This window comes from Dasypus novemcinctus, chromosome 14 (genome assembly GCF_030445035.2).
Source record: "Dasypus novemcinctus isolate mDasNov1 chromosome 14, mDasNov1.1.hap2, whole genome shotgun sequence".
NCBI classification, from domain to species: domain Eukaryota; kingdom Metazoa; phylum Chordata; class Mammalia; order Cingulata; family Dasypodidae; genus Dasypus; species Dasypus novemcinctus.
Genome location: NC_080686.1, coordinates 23279895 through 23301229, shown reverse-complemented (window position 1 = coordinate 23301229; position 21335 = coordinate 23279895). Strand labels below are relative to the sequence as shown.

The window sequence follows — 21335 nt, the reverse complement described above, 5'->3', positions numbered from 1 at the left end:
AACAGTTAAAGCATCGATATTTATGAAGTTCTGATATAAGCTACTACATGGATGAACCTTGAAGACATCAGGCTTACTGAAATAAATCAGACGCAGAGGGACAGGTATGGTGTGATTCCACTTATATGAAAGAGCTAGAACATGCAAATTCATATAGATAAAAGTAGAGTACAGGTTATGGGGGAGGAGGGAAAATGGGGGTTAAACCCATAACGGGTGCAGTGTTTCTGTCTGGGGTAAAGGATGGTGGTCAGGGTAGCACAACATTGGGAACAGGATTAAGCCCACTGAATGGTATACTTGGGAGTGGCTGAGATGAGAAAGTCCATCCTGTATACATGTTTCCACAATTTAAAAGAGACCAAAGAGACAATGACAAATAAATGCAATACATGATCCTAGACTGGCTCTAATGATGAAGAAGAAAATGCCCAAAAGGACATTAGGAAATATGAAAAAAATTGTAAGCTTTATAGCAATGTTAAATTTCTTGAACTTGAAAACTGTACTTAAAGTGGTTATAGAAGTGAATGTTGCTGTTCTCAGGAAAAGTACATGGGAACATGAAATGTTCAAGGAGGGGGATGCATCAACCCACTCTCAAATATTTACGAAATAGATAACAAATGGATGGATGCATGCATGCATGCATGCATGAATGTGTGGAGAGATGGAGAGATTGGTAGAATGATATGGCAAATGTGACAAAATGTTCAAAATCAGCTGGTCTGGGAATCTGGATGGGGAGTATTAATTTTGCAACTCTCCGGTAAGTTTAAACTTTTCAAAGTAAAAAATGCGCTTAAAAATCAGTATTTTACAATGTTGAAACCATTTCAGTTCTTCTGGATGATCATATAATTCTTTAAAAATAGTTGATTATATCACCAGATATAGAAATCTAAGAGATAAATCAGAGAAGTGCCTGTCAGTGTGGTAGAAAGCACAGCTTCAACAATTTCTTATAATCTAAATCCACACTGCTATGTTAAAAATTTCTCTATACTTAACCACATAATACAGGGGGAAATCCAGAAAACTCTGATCAAGATATTACTAGCAAAATCTTCTATAGGCAGTTGCCACAAACACACTTTCAATCTTTTCTTTAAAGATGTTAATAACTAATAGCTCTCAAGTTGCATAATGCTCATTAGAAATGCCACAAAAAGCATTATCTACCATCTTTATTTGAAACCTCCACAGTCATACTAATAGACACCAAGGTTTTGCAAATCTTGACACCTCTCACTTTCATGTTCTCATTACTAAGAAACAGAGCAGGCCACGCTATTAAACAGTAGCTCGTTTTAATGCATGCTTGGTATGTGCCAGGCTTTGAGGAAGGTACTATCATTAACCCTGTGTTACAAGTGAGGAAACTGAGGCACCACAGGTTAATTAACTTGCCCAAGGTCCAAAAGTAATAAGAATTGGAACTAAGCTTTGAACCCAGGCAGTCTGACTCTAAGCCCTTGCCTTTAAAGCTTTATGCTGTGCTACCTCTTCAAACCTCTAAGTATACATTTAAGGAATCCTTAAATTGCTATAATCTCATCTGAAATCTTTCCTTCTTATGGCTTGGTGTAGGAGGAATCTTTGATGTCATTAAAACAGGCTCACGTTTAGGTCTGGAAAAGTCTACCTGCCCTATATTGTACTGACATCACACTGATGCAAAATCTTCTCAAGTTATCCTAGGCACAAAAGATTAATGTTGAGCCCTTCCTTACCTTGGTATCACTGAATAATTAGATTTTAAACCCCTTATGAACGAGAACCATTCATTTTACAACTTTTGCAGATTTTCAGCCCTAGGCACTAGCCCAGTATGCAGAGCTCAGAATCTGTACTCAAATACTTCTTGATTTTTTTGTTGAGTCAGGCTTTAAGTGGTTAGCAGTACATTCCTTGCTTTACTGTGAGTTTTAATAGATTCTGGCATCACTCTTGCTGAATAGTCTTGGTGACACTGTTTTATGGTACCCAAAGTGTTGACAGCAGGCTGGCAGATTAACGCTGTAAAGAGTTGCCCATTGTCTGGTTACATTAGCTCCAGTTGCCACGCAGGGTCATGTTGAAACACCTGGCGCCCGAGGGCACCCAGGCGGCACCGTATCTGCCGCTCATGGCAGTGGGGAGGCAAGGTGTCTGGGAGGGGGCGCCAGGTGGGACTAAAGTAATCAGAGCTGGGAAATCTTCACGCTAAAGATTAGAGGCTTAAGTTCCAATTTCTGATGCATTCAGATGATTTTCTTTTTGTTCAGTAAACAAAAATGAAAAATACAAGTGACTGCAATCAGAGCAGTGTTTTGTTTTGTTTTGTTTTACTCATACCATATTTCATTGACCCTAAGACCAATTTTTTCCTCCTTTCAACCTATCAGAAAAAGCGGTATTTCCTACAATTTATACCATCTCAGAAGTGACAAAACACAGTAATACACAGTTGCATATACTCTGGATCCTATAGCATATTATACTCTTTCAAGTTTTAATATTACCATCAACCCAGTTACTCATAATTAATCTAGAGGACACAATCAACAACTTATCTTTTTTTTTCTTTTTCTTATCTTCCTCTATTTGCCATAGAAGATAAAACAAAGAATGTTTGAGAGCAAATGAAAGTTAACGACTTCAAGGAGACAAAAGCTTTGAACTATTTTAAGTGAAAAGCTGTTACCCTCCTGTAAGGAAAATATAACCTGAAAGCTTCTCCAGGCTGTATGCAGTCCAAATGTGTTTCTTCTACGGAAAAGGCATATTTCCAAGGTGAAAGATTTCCAGATGCTAACTTCCTCCTACCAGCCTACCTCAGCTTACTCCACGACACAATAAGCCTTTTAACTCAAGCTCCAAAATCTCAAGGGATTTCTCTTCCACCTCCCAAATATCAAAATCATGCTCACATATTTAAACAATTAAGTGATGTGTACAGAAGCTAGCCCTAAATATGTCTGAAATTTGAGTGCTAAGTGTGCAGTTGATATTAACTAAATTCAGAACTCATCCAAAGAAACTTTACAAGATGATTCTTTTACTTCAGAAAACAAAAAAAAAATTATTTTAAATGCAACTTACTGCAGAACGAAATTACTTTGAGATAAGAAAATTACGAACACTGCCAAATGATCAGAAAGAGAGAGAAAAAGTTTTAACAGGTAAAATGTAAAATTGGTAGTATTTGTTTCATAACTGGTTAAAATTTTAATTTTTTTTAAAAAGACTGTCTTATTTATACCACTGAAACACTGAACGACACAGTCAGGGTTCTTCCTTCCATAAACATTATCAAGGAGTTTTTTTTTGAGGAGGCGGGGATATGGGGGGGGGGAGTTATTTTTTCCTGATTATAAAAGTAACCTTCAGTTTAAAACTTAGAAAACATAAAACTGAAAATAAAAAGCTCCTCCAATCCAAATAACTAATATTAACTGAGGGCTAAAACTGCCCAAGCACTGCATAAAGTATTTTAGATGCATCAGCACATTAGCACACGTAAGCCTGTGAGATGAGCAATATTATCATCCCCCTGTTACCACAGAGGAAACTGAGTCTCAGATAAATTGCCTCTGGTTATGCAGCTAATATGTCACTCATGTGAAGATGCACAGCTACTAAGGGTTAAAGCAGGTTTTGTTTTTAAACCAGATCTAACTCTGGAAGCAGTGCTTTTAACTCCGCAGGATGCATTTTCCATAGTCTTTTCCTATGCTTATAATTTAATTTGTATAAAGTCAGAACCATATTTAATATGTAGTTTTCTATCCTACTCTTTTAAGCTTTCTATTTTACAAAAACATGACTTGCAATGCCTGCATGATATTTTAACATATGGATATAGTATAAATTTAACCATTCTCAATGTTTCACTGTCAGAAAAAAAATATGCTGCGACTTCTTATTCATAAAAGCTGACAAAATTTCAGATTTTTCCTTAGGACAGATCACTGATACAACTGGGAGGGCCATTTATAAAAGTCTTGATACATATATTATCTAATTTCTTTCCAAAATATTTGTATTTACTGAAATTCAGACAGCTGTGAGATAGTGCAGTAAAGAACTTTTTTAAAAATCTCTGCTAATTTGATAAGGAAAGAAAAGGTACTGCATTTAAATTTGCATTTCTTTTATCCCTGAATAATCTGGGAATTTTCATTTTTATTGGCAATTAAGAGTTTTCTTTTTATACATTACGTATTCAGATACTTTACATTTTTTCTATTGGGTTGCAACTGTTTCTCTACTGGATTTTCTCACAGAATATGTTGATTTATCTTTTTAAAGAATCCATAAGTAAGCATTAGAGTAGTTGAAGTATAAAACACACGAGACAGTTCTTAGACAGTTATTAATGTTAGAATGCACACATTCAAAATAAAGTTAAACTACAGTGAATTTGTAATAACTACATTTAGTGCCCTCTTACATACACCCAAATTGTCACTGTACTATTTTGATTCTGGAAGAGTAATATTTTACAGAATTGTGTCCTAGTATTTCAACTGTACCTAATGAGGTAAGGATATTTATAGAGCAAACTTAAATCACTAGTGAAAGCAGCTACAAAATAATTGTTTGTATTTTGTAAAAACCTGATGTTATCTTTTAAAAAAAAAAAGATGAAATACTTTGCCTCTTCTTTACCAGGAAGTTACAGGACCTCATCAATAAAGAGCTCTATTTTTATCCAGGTGCTTTTGAGGTACTTTGAAGTTTAAGAAATCACACAACCAGACCAATATGTTAGTTATACAATGAAATAGTTCTTTGGAAGTATAATATAAAAGAGTTTAGGGAATAGGAACTCACAAGAGTCTCACGATATTTTGGGGGATGTCTTTGGCAACTAATGTTATTTTCGTATAGGTGAGCACACCATAGCTGCTACTGGGCACGGCAATTAAAATAAAAAGTTCAGATGGACAATTGGTGAAGACAATTGCTTATTTTGGAGCTTCTCTAGTTTGGGATCTCATGTCAGTTCAAAATATCACATTTTATTCCTCCTGAAAGGAGGCCTTCTAAGCCTTCTCCCCTCCATGCCCGGTAGCTCATCCCCATCCTGCCCCACGTTCTTTCTGAAGTTCCTCCCTCCTCTCCAACTTGCCCCACAGTCAGCCTCTTCTTTTTGCCTCCCATCCCTCTCCAACCACACTCCATCCCATGCTGCCAAACGAACCTTCCAGCTCATTCCCATCATAAAACAGAAGCCAGGATCTCACCCTGTCTGACCTCCCTACGTTCTCGCTCCAAGCTGCTGCCCATCTCCTCCCGGCCAGCTCAGCCCTCCCCGACATGAGTCCACCCCTCAGCAATGCCCAGTGGGCAGGGGCTAGACACAAAGGCCAGCATGCCCGCTCCGGTGGCCAGCTACCTGCCAGCCGGCTCCAAGCCTTCCCAGCTCTGCCCTGTAGCCCAGGGGGCTGACCTCTGTGATGGGGCCACACAGCCTCCCTGCCCAGGTCTCTGTGGGTCATTCTGGGCTGGTCGTCTTGTGTGCCACTCCAGGACTTCATCATGTCACCTCCCAGCTTTTCTGACCCATCAAGGAGAGCTCCGGTCATACTTCCTGAGCCTTCTCTACTACCGAGCCCTGCATTGGTCACGATACCTGGCATGGTATCGTGCCTTTTTAGCACTTAAGTACATACTCCGCCCTTCCGTCCACACTGCTGGATGCACGTGAATCTTTATTTCCTACAAAGACTTAATTCTCCAATCTTCAGGGGCCATGGATAGCTTTTTTAAGAACACCTCCTGCAAAGCTTAGCACAACTGAAATGCCACCCCGGCACACCTTTAGGAAACATTAAATACACCATGGAAAATTAAAAAGAACCTAAAGATCTGCATGTTCACAATTCACATCTATCTTTGAAAGGAGACTAAAGTAACAGTTTTCTCAGTGCACATCCATGTTGCTGAAAGCCAAAAAGTTGTCTTCATAAGCATCATACAGAAACTGCCATTTGCTCTTTAGAGATGTACATCTGAAAACTATATTGGAATTCTTTCTCCAATATCAATAGCCACGTCTTTGGGTTCATTAACATCCTTTGTGAAATTAACTCAGTGATGGCCCTTTTATGAAAAAGTTCACTATGACGCGAATGTTGATGGGTCCAGGGAGCTGAAACCCCAGCCCCGGGGCCTGCTGCTCGCCTCCGGCCAGCCTGCCAGGCCGGCACCTGTCCCAGGGTCGCTGCCACCAGACGGGGCCACGTGCCGGCGGCACTCTCGACCCTGCCGTTCCTTAGCAAGCGATCCCTTCCCAAGGACCTCGGCGGCAAGAGTCGCCCGGACACGCTCTCCTAAGCCCACCTGACCGCACTGCCCCGCAGCACTGACGCCCGGCAGTGCCTCCTGGGAAAGGCCCCGCGGCTGGACACCAGGAACACGCAAATGGGGCTGAGGAGGCCCCAGTTCCCCAGCCAGGGGCCGGAACCAACTGCGTGTGGCGCCCGGGCCGGGCCCTCTGTACCCGGAAGAGGCAGGAAGAGAGGCCCCAGGCGAAGGGCGGCCTCACGCCTCCGCGGGCCGAGACGCCCGACGGGAGCCTGTCAGGCCCAGCGCGGGCGCATGCGCAGGCCTCACCCGCGGGGCCAGCGCACGCCACCCCCACCCCCACCCCCACCCAGAGGAGCGGGGCGGAGACTCCTCGGCTCGGGGTGCGAGGCTGGGCCGCCCAGGGCCAAGCAAAGGAGAGCGTAGGGAGGGGCCCTCAGGGGGCCCCTCCACCGGGGACAGCAGTGGGGGAGGCTCCCCAAGCACCCACCATGGCCCCGCCACGACCCCAGCCTCGCCCGGGGCCACAGCGGCGCGGCCAGGCAGGCCTAGGGCTGCGCGCCACCAGCCAAGCTTACCAGGGGAGACAGCAACGGCCAAGGACCCGAACCAGGGGTCCCCTGCGGGGCGGGCGCCACCAGGGACCAGCAGCAGCCGGGGTGTGTCGGGAGGGCCTAGACCCGGGACATCAGCGCAGGCGCAGGGCGCCGCGTCCGGCTTCCACAAGGAAGAGGTGGCTTTGGAGTCTCTCGCATTCCGTACGTTTTTGCAGGAAGACAGCGTTATGTTGAGTCCGGGGACATTCAGGATTTGAGGGAGAGGAAGGAAATAAAAATATAGATCGAGGAGTTATTTGTATGTGAAAAAGAGCAGAAGTTGCCGGCCCACAAGTGACCTCAGAGAAGGTCAAGGAGAGGCGCGGAGTGTAGACTGAGGGGGAGCAAGGAGAGGACGCGTGGGCAACCGCCCAGGACTCAGTCTGACGGGAGACAAGTTTCCAGGGGCCTGAGGTGACTTAACATCTACCGTGGAAACCAGAACGACGCATAAAACAAGGTCTTGATTACTGTGTGGCAGATGAAATTAAATTTAATAAACACAAAACAAACTATTCTCCCTCCTTTTGAACACCATCTTTAAAACAGATTTGCTTTTTAAGTCTTAACCAACTGTCCATCTTCAACCTTCTATAGTCATCCATGTGCCAAATAGCAGCTGCGTTTCACTCAGGTACATGTAAGAAATTACCATTACACACCAAATACATTCGAAAAAATATTGTGAGAATTTATGAGTTTCCATTTCCTAAATTGTTTTATACTTCCAAAGAACTGTGTTCCTTGTATTATTAACGTACTGGTTTAAATGTGTGGCTTCTTAACCTTTGAGTACATCAGAAGCGCCTGGATGAAAATTCAGCTTCTAGATGGCCCACACAGATTTTAATTCAGCAATCCTAGTCCAGAGTTGAAGAATCTACATTTTTAACTAGTACCCCCAGGTGACTCTTAATTCTAAGGCCCAATAAATAACTCTTTTGTCAGTCATTCTAAGTTTACCAGATGAGCTTGGAAAATAATTATGTAAGACCCTCAAAAGCATCTGCATGACAGACCAAGAAAACAGATGAGAAAACACAGTCCAGCTCATCTATATTCCTTGAAGACCAATGGAAGCACTGTTTGTTTGTGTTTTTTTGCAGAAACAACCCTGGACCTTCTGAATCCTGGTGAGGGAGGTAAGAGGCAAAGCTCAGAGACCCGGGCAAAGGTCCATGATCACAACTTCCGTTTCCACCTGCCCCATCAACGGCAAATACCAATGCCACCTTTACTGTTTTTGCCCCAGAAATGACGGACAAGCATATTCTAAGCACCTGTCTCAAAAAAGTGAGAAAAAAAAGAGCTGGGGGTGTCTGCACAAAGTAGAATTTCGGAAGAGTAAGAAATACACAAGTTTTATAAGGATATGAATTAATGCCCAAATGCTTTGAATCATAAGATCCATTTGTCGGGAAACGGACTTGGCCCAGTGGTTAGGGCGTCCGTCTACACATGGGAGGTCCACGGTTCAAACCCCAGGCCTCCTTGACCCGTGTGGAGCTGGCCCATGCGCAGTGCTGATGCGCGCAAGGAGTGCCGTGCCACGCAGGGGTGTCCCCCGCGTAGGGGAGCCCCACGCGCAAGGAGTGCGCCCCGTAAGGAGAGCCGCCCAGCGTGAAAGAAAGAGCAGCCTGCCCAGGAATGGCGCCGCCCACACTTCCCGTGCGGCTGACACAACAGAAGCGGACAAAGAAACAAGACGCAGCAAATAGACACAGAGAACAGACAACCGGGGGGGGGGGATCAAATAAATAAATAAATCTTAAAAAAAAAATAAAAAAGATCCATTTGTCACCTCTAGCCTACTGTTAGTAGGTAAAAAAAAAAAAAGTCAAATCACTTATTAGATGCCATAGCTGGCCAAAGGCATCTTTAAAAAGGAGGTTTAGGTATTTTAGCAGCTTTTACCAGCTTGCCAAATGAAGACATTACTCACGGTTATCATTATTGTGGCCTGACAATAAAAAGTAGTCATGTTCAAGAAAGGCTAATGCCAGTGACTGGAGCATCGCCCCAAGTTCTGAAAAGCCTGATGGGGGAACACGGCAGGCAGTTCCAATTGTCCACAACTCTGCAGGGAAAAGCCTGGGCCACAGAGCAGTTCCCAAGGGCAGCCCATTCGTCTCAAGTCCACCACTCCGAGACATCCGGGCGCAGCGGCAGCTCCGCGGCACCGCCTGCCAGCCTGCGATCAGAACGGCAGGCTGGCCATCTGTGTGCTCAACATTGTGGGAAAGTTTCCGGGCTATTCGCTGTATTCTGTCCATAATGAGACCCGTTTTTCTTACCTTGCCGGACCCTAGCAGCTACATGGAATGGTTCTCAGCATCCCACACTTGCCAAAAAAAATTCCTTACAAACCTGAGATTTGTTTCATACACTTGGCCAGATTTTTCTGTTGTTGTTTTTAAATGAGTGGGAAAATAGAAAACTTACAATGCTAACTCTGGTGATGAATGCATCACTGAAACAACACAATTGAGACAATGATGAACATTTTCATGGCACCAAAAACTGCTAAACTTAAGCTTTACTGGAGGCTCACAGTACTTGAACCAGTTCAATTGTGAAGGCAAAAGGGGAAAAAAGCTATCGACATGCACAAAATCCAGAAATACATTGCCATAGAACACTTCTTTCAGGCATAGTAGGATTGGGGATTTTATCGTTTAAAAAAAAAAAAAAACTGGCCATGGGACAACCTAGAAGTCTACTGATTTCTACAGTTGAAGGTTAGACTTAAGTGATGTGCTGCATGGTGGGAGAAGATGGTCGTGTGCAGCAGAAGCAGTATGCAAGCATTTGTGTCATGGGCCCTGCATCCCCACATACGTTCATCTACGTAAGAGGAGCAAGTACCGTGACTGGGGGCACATGAGTAACATCATGCATCCCTTTCTGGGCAACGCCAATCCTGTGTAGTTAGAAAAAGACGCTAACTGAATTTCATCTTGGATAAGCACTGGGGGGAAACTCTGAGGAAAGGCAATTCTGCAACCATCTGAACGCCCTGATACTGGTTACGCCTTGGACTGATAGATGGAAGCAGGGTTGGAACACCAGAAAGTCTCACAGCAGGCATGTGTCTTTTAGGGAAAAGTGTTTGCAATTGATAAGCTCCAGCATCTGAGGAAAAGGGGCCTCCCTCCTCTGTTGACGGATGCCATTCGGCCTCTCGGTGTCTTTCTCCGGGAATCAGCCCTCAAAAGCACAGGAGGATGAGCTCCTGTCCCTCCAAGACTGAGGTTCACTGTCCTGGGACCATTCAGAGCAACTTCTGCAGAGATGTTAATGCTATGGGCTGTTAAATGAGACTGACCTGAGTTGAGTCCCAACTCCACCCGTTAATAGCTGGGATCCTGGGCATATTTAGTAAACAATCTCTAAAATTCTATCTCTTCACCTATACAATGGCAATTATAATTCCTTCCTCAGTTTTTTGATACAGTGAAAAACATTCATGTAAACAGCTTAGGAAAATGCTGACAAAGTTCATGCTCCATAACTGTTAGTAATTGAGATCAATCCCCTTAGAGTGTCACTGTTGTTTTAAAAAAAAAAAAAAAAAACTTTTTATTTTGATACAATTTCAAACTTGCAGTAAAGAGGGAAACTAGCACACGGAACTCCCATCTACAGATTCATCATTGTTTACATTTTACCCCATTTGTTTTATTATTCCCTTCTAGTTGCTTTTAAGTAAATACACAATAGAAGAAAATAAAATGACAATTGTCTACATCCCGTATCTTCCATTTTGGGCGTCAGTCTGGGTAGCAGTGGAATTATAAGGGAGCTTACCCCTCTTCCAGAGGAAGAGAAACTATTCCATTTTCTGTAATACTTGCCACTCATATCCACCACTCACTACTCACCACATACCACCACCACCACCACCCTGGGGACTGAATCATGTACCCCACAAAAAACATGTTCAAGTCTTAATCTACAGTCCAGTGAGTATAAACCCATTTGTCAACAGGATCTCTGAAGATCTTATTATTAATTAAGTTGTGGCCAAACTGAAAGGAAGCAGGTCTTAATCCAATATGGCTGAAGTCTTTACAAGCAAAGGAAAATGGACCTGGAACTAGAAGCCGGAAGTTAACAAAAGCCAGCCACAGAAGCCAAAGAATGAGTCATGTGATGGAGGCAGAGATGCAAGCCAAGGAAGCTGAAGGACTGTGGTGAGCCTGCACCAGAACACTATGCACTCTGGGAGAAAGCATGACTAGCCTCCAATACCATGCGGTAATACATTCCTGCTGTTTAAGCCACCCAATTGTATGTTATTTGTCATAGCAGCCGTGGCAAACTAAGACATCCACCGTGACTCCCAAATCTACTCTCCTGGTTTAAGATCCCTTCGTGCCTCTTCCATCAGCAGTAAACAGAATTAGGGAAGAAAGGACTAAGTCAAGTGTTGAGAGATTCAAGAAGCTAGAGTGCCTACAGATTTCAACAACACCCTGCAGCTCTCAGGTAGGAATCGGAATGTTCTAATATTCTAGAACTAACCGAATATACCCAAACCACTGATCATCTATGAGAACAGCACCCCCCAATTCTGGATCATTGCAAGTTTGGAGAAAAGGAGGAATAACTGGTTTACTTCAGGGTTAGCCATAATTCTGGTAGCAGATGAATGTCTTCATAGCAAGAACTGTTGCCTTAATTTGTCGTTTTTCCTACTTGGGGCATCTGAATCATCCTATTTAACCATTGAGAGGATTAGATAAATGACATCTGGTTGTATTGCTGAACAAAGGCACATACAGATACTAATTTTCAAATGTCTATTCCTGAGGAAAAGTGAAAAGTGTACCCAAACACTACAGCAGGCCACTTGTTCTCTACCCATAATTTAGGATCATAGTTTGGGGGACTTTATCTTTTCTTTTATTTTTTTTAATCTTTTTTTAACTTTTTTATTGAAGTTTATCATTCATTCTTGGGGTACTTTTTTTCTAATAATAATTAAAAAACAAAGACACACAGTATGATAAGGTCAGTGAGGAAGATGGTTAATATGATAATTAATCAATGGGCCATATGTTTTATTAACTGCTTTAGGTAGAGTTTAATTGTCACCATAACCTGGGGTGGTTGGTACTATCACCTTCTCCGTTTTTATGGTCCCCAGCCTGACCTGTCCAATGTCAGAGCTCACATTCTCCAGCTGGCACAGAATGAAACCTCCACAAGAACAGTCGTTCTCATCTACATGGGAGATGAAAGGCACGGGGCCAAACTATCCAAGGTGCCAACAACGTGCAAGACTGGTAGTCCCCAAAAAGAGTAGACACAAACAGAGGATGTGTGGACAGAGAGTGGCCTGGGCTGACAAGAAGTAGCAGCAGGGTCTGCTACAGGATTGCAGAGGTTGCTGTGCAGGTGTTAACAGATTGATGGTCAATCTGGATTCAAAATCCTCCTTCACGTCTTGCCAGGGTAGAACGGCCCTGGGCATTTAACCTTCGACCCAAGAGTTTCCCCACCTATAAAATGGGGATAATTATTCTACCTATTTCCTAGAGATGTGCTGTCAATCATATAAAATGGTCTGTATAAAACCCTTCATGTAAGGCCTGGCTGACTAAAAATGCCCAATGACCGTCAGATCATCATTATGGTTGTTACTATTATTTTTAAGGTTGCCTTGTTATTTCTGCAGTTTTACTTAGTTGTCCAACACACACCTAATAGAGAAAATAAAAGTTGCTTCTTGATTTAATAAGATTTTGAAATTCTCAAGATGAGTCTGCATGATTTTTTCTGAAAGATCAATACACCTGCAATTGGCCAAAGCAAAATTTCAAGCACACACAAGGTCAAGTATATAAGAATATAAAATACTGCAATACTGAGATGTTTTAAAAAAAAAAAAAAAAAAAGTTCCCTGAAGGATCCAGGCTCCAGGCTTCAAAGGTTCAATATACTGTCAGCTCTGTCCATAAGTAAAGTGATGGCTAAACCCATAAATGTTTAGATACATCACCAAGTATTGCTTTTTATTGTACACCTGTACTCAAGATGGTTTTATTATTCATTTAGTGCAAGGGCAGGAAAGTGATTTGGAAACTAACATCATGTTTAGAATTCTACAAGGGACTTCCCACTATTTGCCTCCTTGCTATCATGCTAAAGATGTTTAATAAATTTTAAGAATGTTAAAATAAAGATTGTATTACATATAACACAGAACAGATTACTAAAATTTTTATGGTTTCATTCAAAAGGATAAAAAAAGGTCTGTTATAAGGTTAAAGGAATCCCCAAACTTGCTTCAGAATTAGGAAAAAAAAAAATTATCTAGCCACCACATACTCTTTTTTAGATATATGACAAATAGCACAGAAACAAGCCTGCTTTTAGTTGAGGGTCCCAGGGAGAGTGATATGTCAAAATTACCACACACCTCCAATTCCTCGTCTTCCCCCACACAGAGGCTGGCGTGGTGTCCAGGGTTGCGAGCCACCCCTGCAGAGGTGCGCTGGTTAGAGCAGCCGTTTGGAGTACTCAGCCGTGTGGCCCTTGGATGGACCCCCATTCCAATGAACTACCTGGTTGAAAACCTCAATCTGCCACATGCCCTGATCTACCTGCTCAGCCCCTGCTGTCCTCTGAGAAAGGCAGGCCCCAAATAAACATCCTCTTTATTCTTCCACTCAAAACCACATCACAGGAGGCCTGTGTGCGGCGTTCCATTCAGTCCTACACCTCCGAGGTGGAAATGGCTTCTTATGCCATAAGACGACACCATTGGTGGGACCAAACAAGACACTGTATCTGGAAGGGTTTTAAGAAGATTTAAAACCAGCAAATTTAAGAAGTAGTATTAGAAGTAAATTACCACAGAATAGTTTACACAAGCCCAGCTGAGGCCATCACACCAAGCTTTTTTATTCTCCCACACAGTAACATTACTGTTCCTGAATTGAATCTATTCAAATTATCACTCAAAACCAGGAGAGGCAAGAGTAAAACTTTCGGACCAAACATGTCCCTGTGACAAACGTTGAGTCCTTAAATGAGCCTGTGAATCCACACAATCTTTCCCACCCTGGAAGAGACAAGGCCCTGGTGGATTTGAATGTGAGTCAAAATGGCCACCAGCAAGGCCCAGGAAGAGCAAACAGTGTCAGTAAGCTGGCCTTTGAAAAAGAATCCTTTCCCGAGACAAGTCCCAGGACAAATAGCTTTCTGCACACTGAGAACAAAAAACCTGACCTAAAACAAAAATAAATGGAGAATGTGGCCACCTACAAAAACTGGCAAAAAAGAAAATACAAACGCACACAAAAAAATGTTTCAAGATCCATGTTCAAGATTTTCATGGTCCCTCACATAATACCAGAAGTCGGCAACTTGGGAAGCTTTTCTGGATTATCAGTATCTCTCACTTGCTACCAGACAACTAAACTACTCTCAATAATCTGCTCTTTATAATAAATGAACAAAGTGGCTTTGAAAATAATCTACAGATCAAATTGGTTCCGAAATAACCCACTAAAAATCAAGTAGTTGATTTGGCCAAGAATAGTATTTTTCTCCATGACTATTTCAGTAATTCTACCATATCTAGGTAAGACTGCAACCAACTTGTAAGATACAACTCTATCTGAGTGAGCAGCACAGCACTGAAAGCAGAGTGAGACCCCACCAGCTATTTGTTAGGAACCCAATACCTAACTGCCTCCAGAATGTGGAGATAGAGAAGAACTCAACGTGGAAAAATCTGGTTCCCACAGGATTCTATTCCAATCTAGAAAGAGCAAACTTGTACAGAGCTACATGCTAGGCAAGTAATTTCATCACACACACACCCTGCCACCTCTGCAAGTCATGGTGGGTTCACCATACACCAATTTATTGCCCAAGCAATTATTCCAGAAAGTTTGGCAATGCCACTAGCAATGGAAAGAAGGTGTGTCCAAAACAATCCTACCATGGTCCATTATCTGCTACCTCAGTCAGAGGCTACAAGAATCTTCCTCCTCAGACCTGTCCTCCTGGGTGTTCCCTGCCTCTGAGAACAGCATCGCCAACCAGCCAGTCAGCCAGTGGATAAGCTAGAAACCTGCATTCCCTGAGCAAATCCACCACCAAATCCTGTTTTTTTAACCTCAGTACTCCTCAAATCTTCCATTTCTCCCCAGCTCTTTGGCTAACAGTCTAGTCCAAATCATTGTCATTTCCATCCCAGGCACAATCACTGCCTGCTGTTGTCCCCAACCTGTTCTCCCTTCCACCCTCACCTACTCACTCATCTTCTTCAAAATACAAATCTGCTCATGACAAACACTGCCTGAGACTCTTTGTTGGTGGCTCCTACTGCTGCAAAAACAAATCCCAAACTCCACATCCTATAAGTCAAGCCCTGCCTGCCTCTGAGATCTCATCTCACTGCTCTCCTGGAATGCCCTCTGGCCCCTTCCTCCACCAGCACTTGAGGGGCAGTATGAAAGCCTCTTCCTAAAGAACTTGCCATAAAGTTAGTCCCCAAGTCACAAGTCCTCAGTCATCCCAGGGTCCACTGCAGAACACCTGTGGCCACGCAGTGGCTTTATTTTTGCTATGTGTCTAATACATCTTCTCATCACTATTGAATTCCTAGCCCTAACAGCACCTTTCAGGTAGCAGATACCCCAAAAATAGTTGAGTAATTGATGAACAAGAAAACAGATGAACTTAAACAGGAAAACTGATCCCAGCCCAGATTCAACTGCCTTGGGGGCCAAGTATGGCACCTGCCAGAGGTGGTGCAAGGTTGAAAGGGTCACTGCAAAGAAAAGTGCATCTCCGATTCCGTATTAGCATAAGCAAACAGCCCCAAGGACCAACCAACCTTTTGTTAATAAGTTATACTTCATCATTAATATTCTACATTATCATTTTTTTAAGTTTTTTAAAATTTCAATTGAAAGACAAATTATAAGTTCCCCTACACCCCCCCCCCCAAATTACCTCATTGGAAAACCATCATGTTTGCTGTCACCTAACATTAGTTAAAAGGTACAGGAATCTAGTTATGGTCATGAATCTATGCCCCTAAAGTGAAAACAGTCATCAAATCTTGGAATAATTATCTCTGCATTTTTTTGGATAGAAAACATAGTTTAAAAAAAAACAAAACAACCTCCGTAACATCACACAGTAGACGCAAATAAATGATTGTTGGTTTAAGAACACCTTGAAGAGCTGCATTATTGTGTGCTGTTAGGATTCTTAAGTCAGAGGTCCTTTGGAGTCATAGCAGCAGAAGGAGAGCTAGACTCTTCCAGAACCAGCGCATTCGTTCAAAGATCAACTTCATTCAAAGATCAACCCGGCAGGGCAAACCCCACCACCACCAGACCCAACTGTGACTCAGACAAGCCCTGCAACCACCAGGTGACCAGCCCGAGGCAGCTCATCTCATTAATCTCTCTGGGTTTTCTGCAAAATGAGAAAGTCAGACCAGCTCACTAAGGCCCTCACTCTAAATAGCCAGAGATTCGTTAATGATCACAAAATGACTTTCTGTTCAACAAGTTCACTAAGATTTCCTATTTGTTACTTATATCATAAAGGTATGGTTTCATGTTTGTGTTGAATATTAATAAAAGTAAAATTTAAAAGAGCATTAACAGTATTTTTAATTACCTTCCCAGCTCTCAACTATCACCGTAATCAGCTGTGGCTTTCTGCCATAATTGCTATCTGAGTGATATCCAAATTGAAATAAATCATACATCTTCATATTTCTTACAGGAAAACTAAGTGATCCCAATTTCTTTTATATTTTGGCATCACTGGTCATCTTTGGATGTCAAGGAACTTTTTTAGAACTAGTAAGATTACATAAAGTTTTCCAGAGAAAGAGGAAAAATTTAACTCCCAAACCAATAAAGCTGTAACAGTTTTAGAATCCTGACAAGAAATAACACTGAAGTCCACATTTCCAATGGCACAAAAAGAGAATTTTTTAAAAGCCTATAGAAATGTGCTATGTGAAAGAACAGGTCAGCCACAGAAAGCCAATAGGTTTCTGACGTCAATGCAGCATCACCCAAATGTTTCTTCTCCCTTTTAGAGCATTAACTACGGGACTGCCATTTCTCTCTTTAGGTGCTTGTTTGCATACATACAGAAATCATCCAAATACTGGAAGTGAATCAACTTTCTTACAAAGCTCAAGTTAATTTTAAGAGCCATTTTCTGTTGTCACACACTTTGCTCAGCCCTGACTAAGCATTTTCATTCTTGCAATGCCTTATTTATAGGAGATGTTTATAAGCCGGCCAGGGTGCCTGCTATCAAACCTGAAAGGCCGTATTTGGATAATAAGGCTGAAAGATAACCATTGTCTCCAAAGTTCACACGCTTCGAGGTTCAGAGTGAAAACGTGGCTCCCTCTCGAACAGTCTCTTGCTAGACGGTAAACTCCCTGAGGGAAAGTACGGTCACTGCCTTTTTACACACTGAAGACTTGCCCATGTTTGCTGAACCGACATTAGGGAATAGTGACTGTATGGCAAAATTCTTTTCTCAAGCATAGGGAATAAACTGCTGCAACCCTAGGTTTGAACAATCATAAACCTGGCACTTAGATTACCCTTTTGGGTTACTCACCATGCATATAAAAGCTTTCAGATACTGTGTTCTCTCATAGATGCAAATATTCCTGGTCTTTTGACTTAATTGCTTAAAAATCATACCGTAAGAATCGTATTATTGGTTTTGCATCTGTATGAAGAAAAGGTTGTAAAACTTCCTTAATACAATATTACAAAAGCATTCTCCATAGTATTCATTTTAAGTAAAGCTGACCTATGAAACTGTCATTACAAAAAGTTTTGGTAATGGTTGGTCCTATAAGCCAAACTGATTAAAAACTAAACCAAGTACAGGTGAATCTGTAAAAGTACTATTTTAAAATTAAGTTACTGGCAGTATAATTTTAAACTTGCCTTTCACATTTTCAGCTTGGAACCAAAAGTGTTCTTTCTCTCTCAAAAGACATAATTTTTGAGTTTTTAAACATCACCTATACAACTGTTCTTTATCATGTCTCTGTTTTGCCTTCTGTGTTAAGATACAGAAAAGGAAGTGATTTTTTAAAAAATATTTTTACATAAACCCGTTAATCAAGCCAATAAAACTACAGTTTGGAATACACAAACCAGTCTTTTAATTAAAAAAAAAAAAAGCATTTATGTAAAAACTTATTTGAATCTTGAAAGCATAAACCTAGGATAGAATTCACCAAGCTTCAATTTAGTGACTTGCACAGGAGACAAAAATAGAAAATATGAAGAGAATATAAAAATAAAGCACATCATGCTAGAAAACAGTCCAGATCCTTGCGGGACATCATGAGAAAATTCACCTGTTACAAACCTCCCGAGCCCCATCATGTCCTTTATGAGCGGGTTATCAAAAAGAGGTGAACGCCAGATTTCCACTGTTTGACAGAATAAGAAAATTTAGTTCCCAAAATGTTCTGCTCAAGCCCCTTTCCATTTCCAAATTGTTTACTTTGTAACTTTTTTAAAATACAGATTTTTCACACACACCAAAAAAAAAAAAAAAACTTTTCATGAGCAAACTAGAAGACGTAAAATGTTTTCTACTTATCACCTAGAAAGGCAAAACCGAGTCCTGCTCCGTGCCCCAAGCATCTAGCTTTCAGCCTCTTTATTATCATTGTCAATGAATGGGCCCCAGTCAAATGAAAGCTGCCATTTTAGGGTAAAGACTGGAGGGCTTCTGTTGTGCAACAGCAAGACAAAAACACTCCGCGACAGATGTACTCTGGGGGCTGGGAGACGGGTTTCAACTTCATAAAATCACTGCTCAAGTTATTTCTGAAATAGGAATTTCACAGTACTTACACATTACTGCAATCTAAGGAGAATTATAACTGGGATAAATCAAGTACCCGTGTCGCTAAGGTCATAGACAATTTTTTTTTTTTTTTTTTTTTTTTTGGTCATCGTTAGATCTGTGAGAAAATATAGAGAAATAATTTTTGTTCTATCTGATTATTGCGTATATGGAGTACTCCCCCCTCTCAATGAGAGAGATCTGGGGGAAATGCACTCAACCCCTGTGAAAGACATCGCCCACTGCAAAGACGGCTTAAGTTAATATTTTTAGGAAATAATAAAAACCCGGGCCTTCACATAATCCTTTAAAGATAAATTAAAATATTTCGTGTATTCCAGAAATCGAGCCTAGAGAATGCACACATCTTAAACATAAGTTATTTAAATCGACTTGCTAGAGAACATACAATGAGAAACTAAAAAGTATACTTAGCAAGTGGAAAGCTGGATAGTGTATCTAATTCTAGCAATTCAAAAGGAAACTCTCCATGTGGGTCGCTACTTTTCTTTTGTCCATTGTCTGTTCAGAAGGGGGGGAAAAAAAACTAGTTTAAAACCGAGGCGTGAACAGTCTCTAAAAGTGACCTCCGGGAAACCCGGCGGACCCATAGCGGGAGCACTCCCCGCGCCGCCCGCTTCCCGGGGGCGCTCACAAAGCGGGCTGCCGGCCGGGAGTTTGGGGTGCGCTCCCACGGCGCGGGGCTCCGCGAGGCACAGCCATCCGGAGAAAGGCGGCTCGGTAATGATGGCTGCTCGGGGCCGCCGGCTCCTTCCCCGGAGCCTCCCGACCCCCCGCCCCGGGTCCGGCGGCCCCCGCCCGCGCCCGCCCGGCCCCGCCCCGCAGCCCACCCGGGGCCCCCGCCGAGCCCCGCGCCGCGCCCCCGGCGAGCCCAGACCCCGATGCGAATCAAACAAACAAGGCGTCCCCGCCGCCCTCCTTCCTCTCCCCGCTGACCGCTTGGCCTCCAGCCACCTCGGCCGTTCACGCTCCGAGCCGCGGCTCTCTGCGGGGCCAGAGCGCACCCGGGCCACCTCGGGGACCACCTGGCGACCCCCCCTGCAGCCGGCGCGGAGCCCCGACGGTGCGGGGGGCCCGGGGGAGCCGAGTTGCGTCCGGGGGTTAAAGTCTCTATTATGCAGCCGCTGCCGCCGCCGGCCCGGCCAGCTCGGCAAGGTGGGGTCCCCTCGCCTCGCCGCGCCGCCCCTCGCTCGCCCCGGCCCCGCTCCCTTTCTTCTCCTCCTCGCGCACTCGGGAGCCGCCGGGGAGCCCCGGGCGCCCCCGGCTCGGGGTCTTGCAACTCCGGCCCCGCGGTGCGCCGGCCGGCCCGGGACGCCCCCCGCGCCGCGTGTTCGCGCCGCCCGGGCCCCACGCGGGCGCCCCGCGCACTTTCCCCGCCGCCGACCCACCTCGCCGGGGGCCGTCGCCGCGCCGGGAGGGACGCACTTTGTTCGCGCCGGGGCGGCCGCCGTGCCCGGCGAGCGCGGCGTGGTCGGTCCGGAGCGAGGGGCGGGAGCGGGGGGCGGGGGTCGCGCCGTCCCCGAGCCGCCGCCGCCGCCGCCGCCGCTCAGCCGGCCCGCGCCCGCGCGCCCATCGCCGCTCGCGCGGAGTTGGAGCCCAACTTTTCCTCCTTCCCTTTTCTCTCGAAGGGGGCCGGCAACTCGTGCTCGGCGCCGGCGGGAGGCACCGCGCTCGCGCTCCCCGCGCAGACACGCTCGCTCCGGTCCCCCGGGCCCCCCCCCCCCCCACGCCGGCAGCACAACAAAAAGCCATTTACATGCGAGGAAGTGACCCTCGGCCGGACCGCGCGCCCCCGCCGCCGCCGGCCCCGCGCGCGCAGGCAAAAGTTGGGGCGCCGGGCGGCGCTCCGGGCGCGGGGCCGGGGCCGGCGACGCGGGCGACCCGGCGCGGGCGGGCGCTCCCCGGCCCCGCCGCCCCCCGCCCCGCACACGCCCAACTCCTCGCTCCCAACTCCGCGCGCGGCCCCGGCCCCCGGGCGGTTTCCTGCCGCCGCCGCCCCTCCCGGGGGCGCCCGGCCAACTCTCGCGCTCACCGGGTCGCTCGGGCTCCTGCCGCCCGGGCCGGGGGCACACGACGCGCAGCGGGCTCCGGAGTTGGCTCGGCGGCCGCGGCCGGGGGCTGGTCCTCGGCGCGGAGTTGGCCGGGCGCGGACGCGGCGCGGGCGAGTTTCAGGGTCTCCGGGTCCCCGCGCCGCCTCGGCCGCGGCGCTCCTTTGTGTAATTTCACTCGATTCAAGTTTAATCCGATAGTTCCCGAGCACGAGCGCGCCCGCACCACCACGGCTCAACCCCCGCGCCGCCGCCGCCGCCGCCACCGCTGCCGCCGCCGCCGCCGCCGCCGCCGCGGCCCCAGCACGCCAGCGCCTGCGCGCGCCCGGCACGCCGCGCGCGCCCGAGGCCGCGGGGACGCGCGCGCCCGCCGCCGGCTCCTCCGCGCCGCGCCCGCGCGCCGCCACCTGACGTCAGGCGCGCCTGGCATAATTTATGCAAGAATTCGGCCCGGGTGGCGGAGGCCGAGGGAGAGGCCGAGAGAAAGGGGGCGGCGCGGGGC

General features: G+C 45.2%; 1 protein-coding gene across 5 annotated transcripts in view; it reads right to left on the bottom strand.

The window, feature by feature from the left end:
- The window catches only part of CHD7 (chromodomain helicase DNA binding protein 7), a 195384-nt gene extending 174296 nt beyond the window's left edge, over nt 1-21088 (bottom strand). For all 5 annotated transcript variants that reach the window (XM_058275557.2, XM_058275559.2, XM_058275561.2 and 2 more), the window contains exon 1: nt 20818-21088. The gene's annotated coding sequence lies outside the window, so the exon portion shown is untranslated. The remainder of the gene's footprint in view (nt 1-20817) is intronic.
- Nucleotides 21089-21335: the final 247 nt, after the last annotated feature.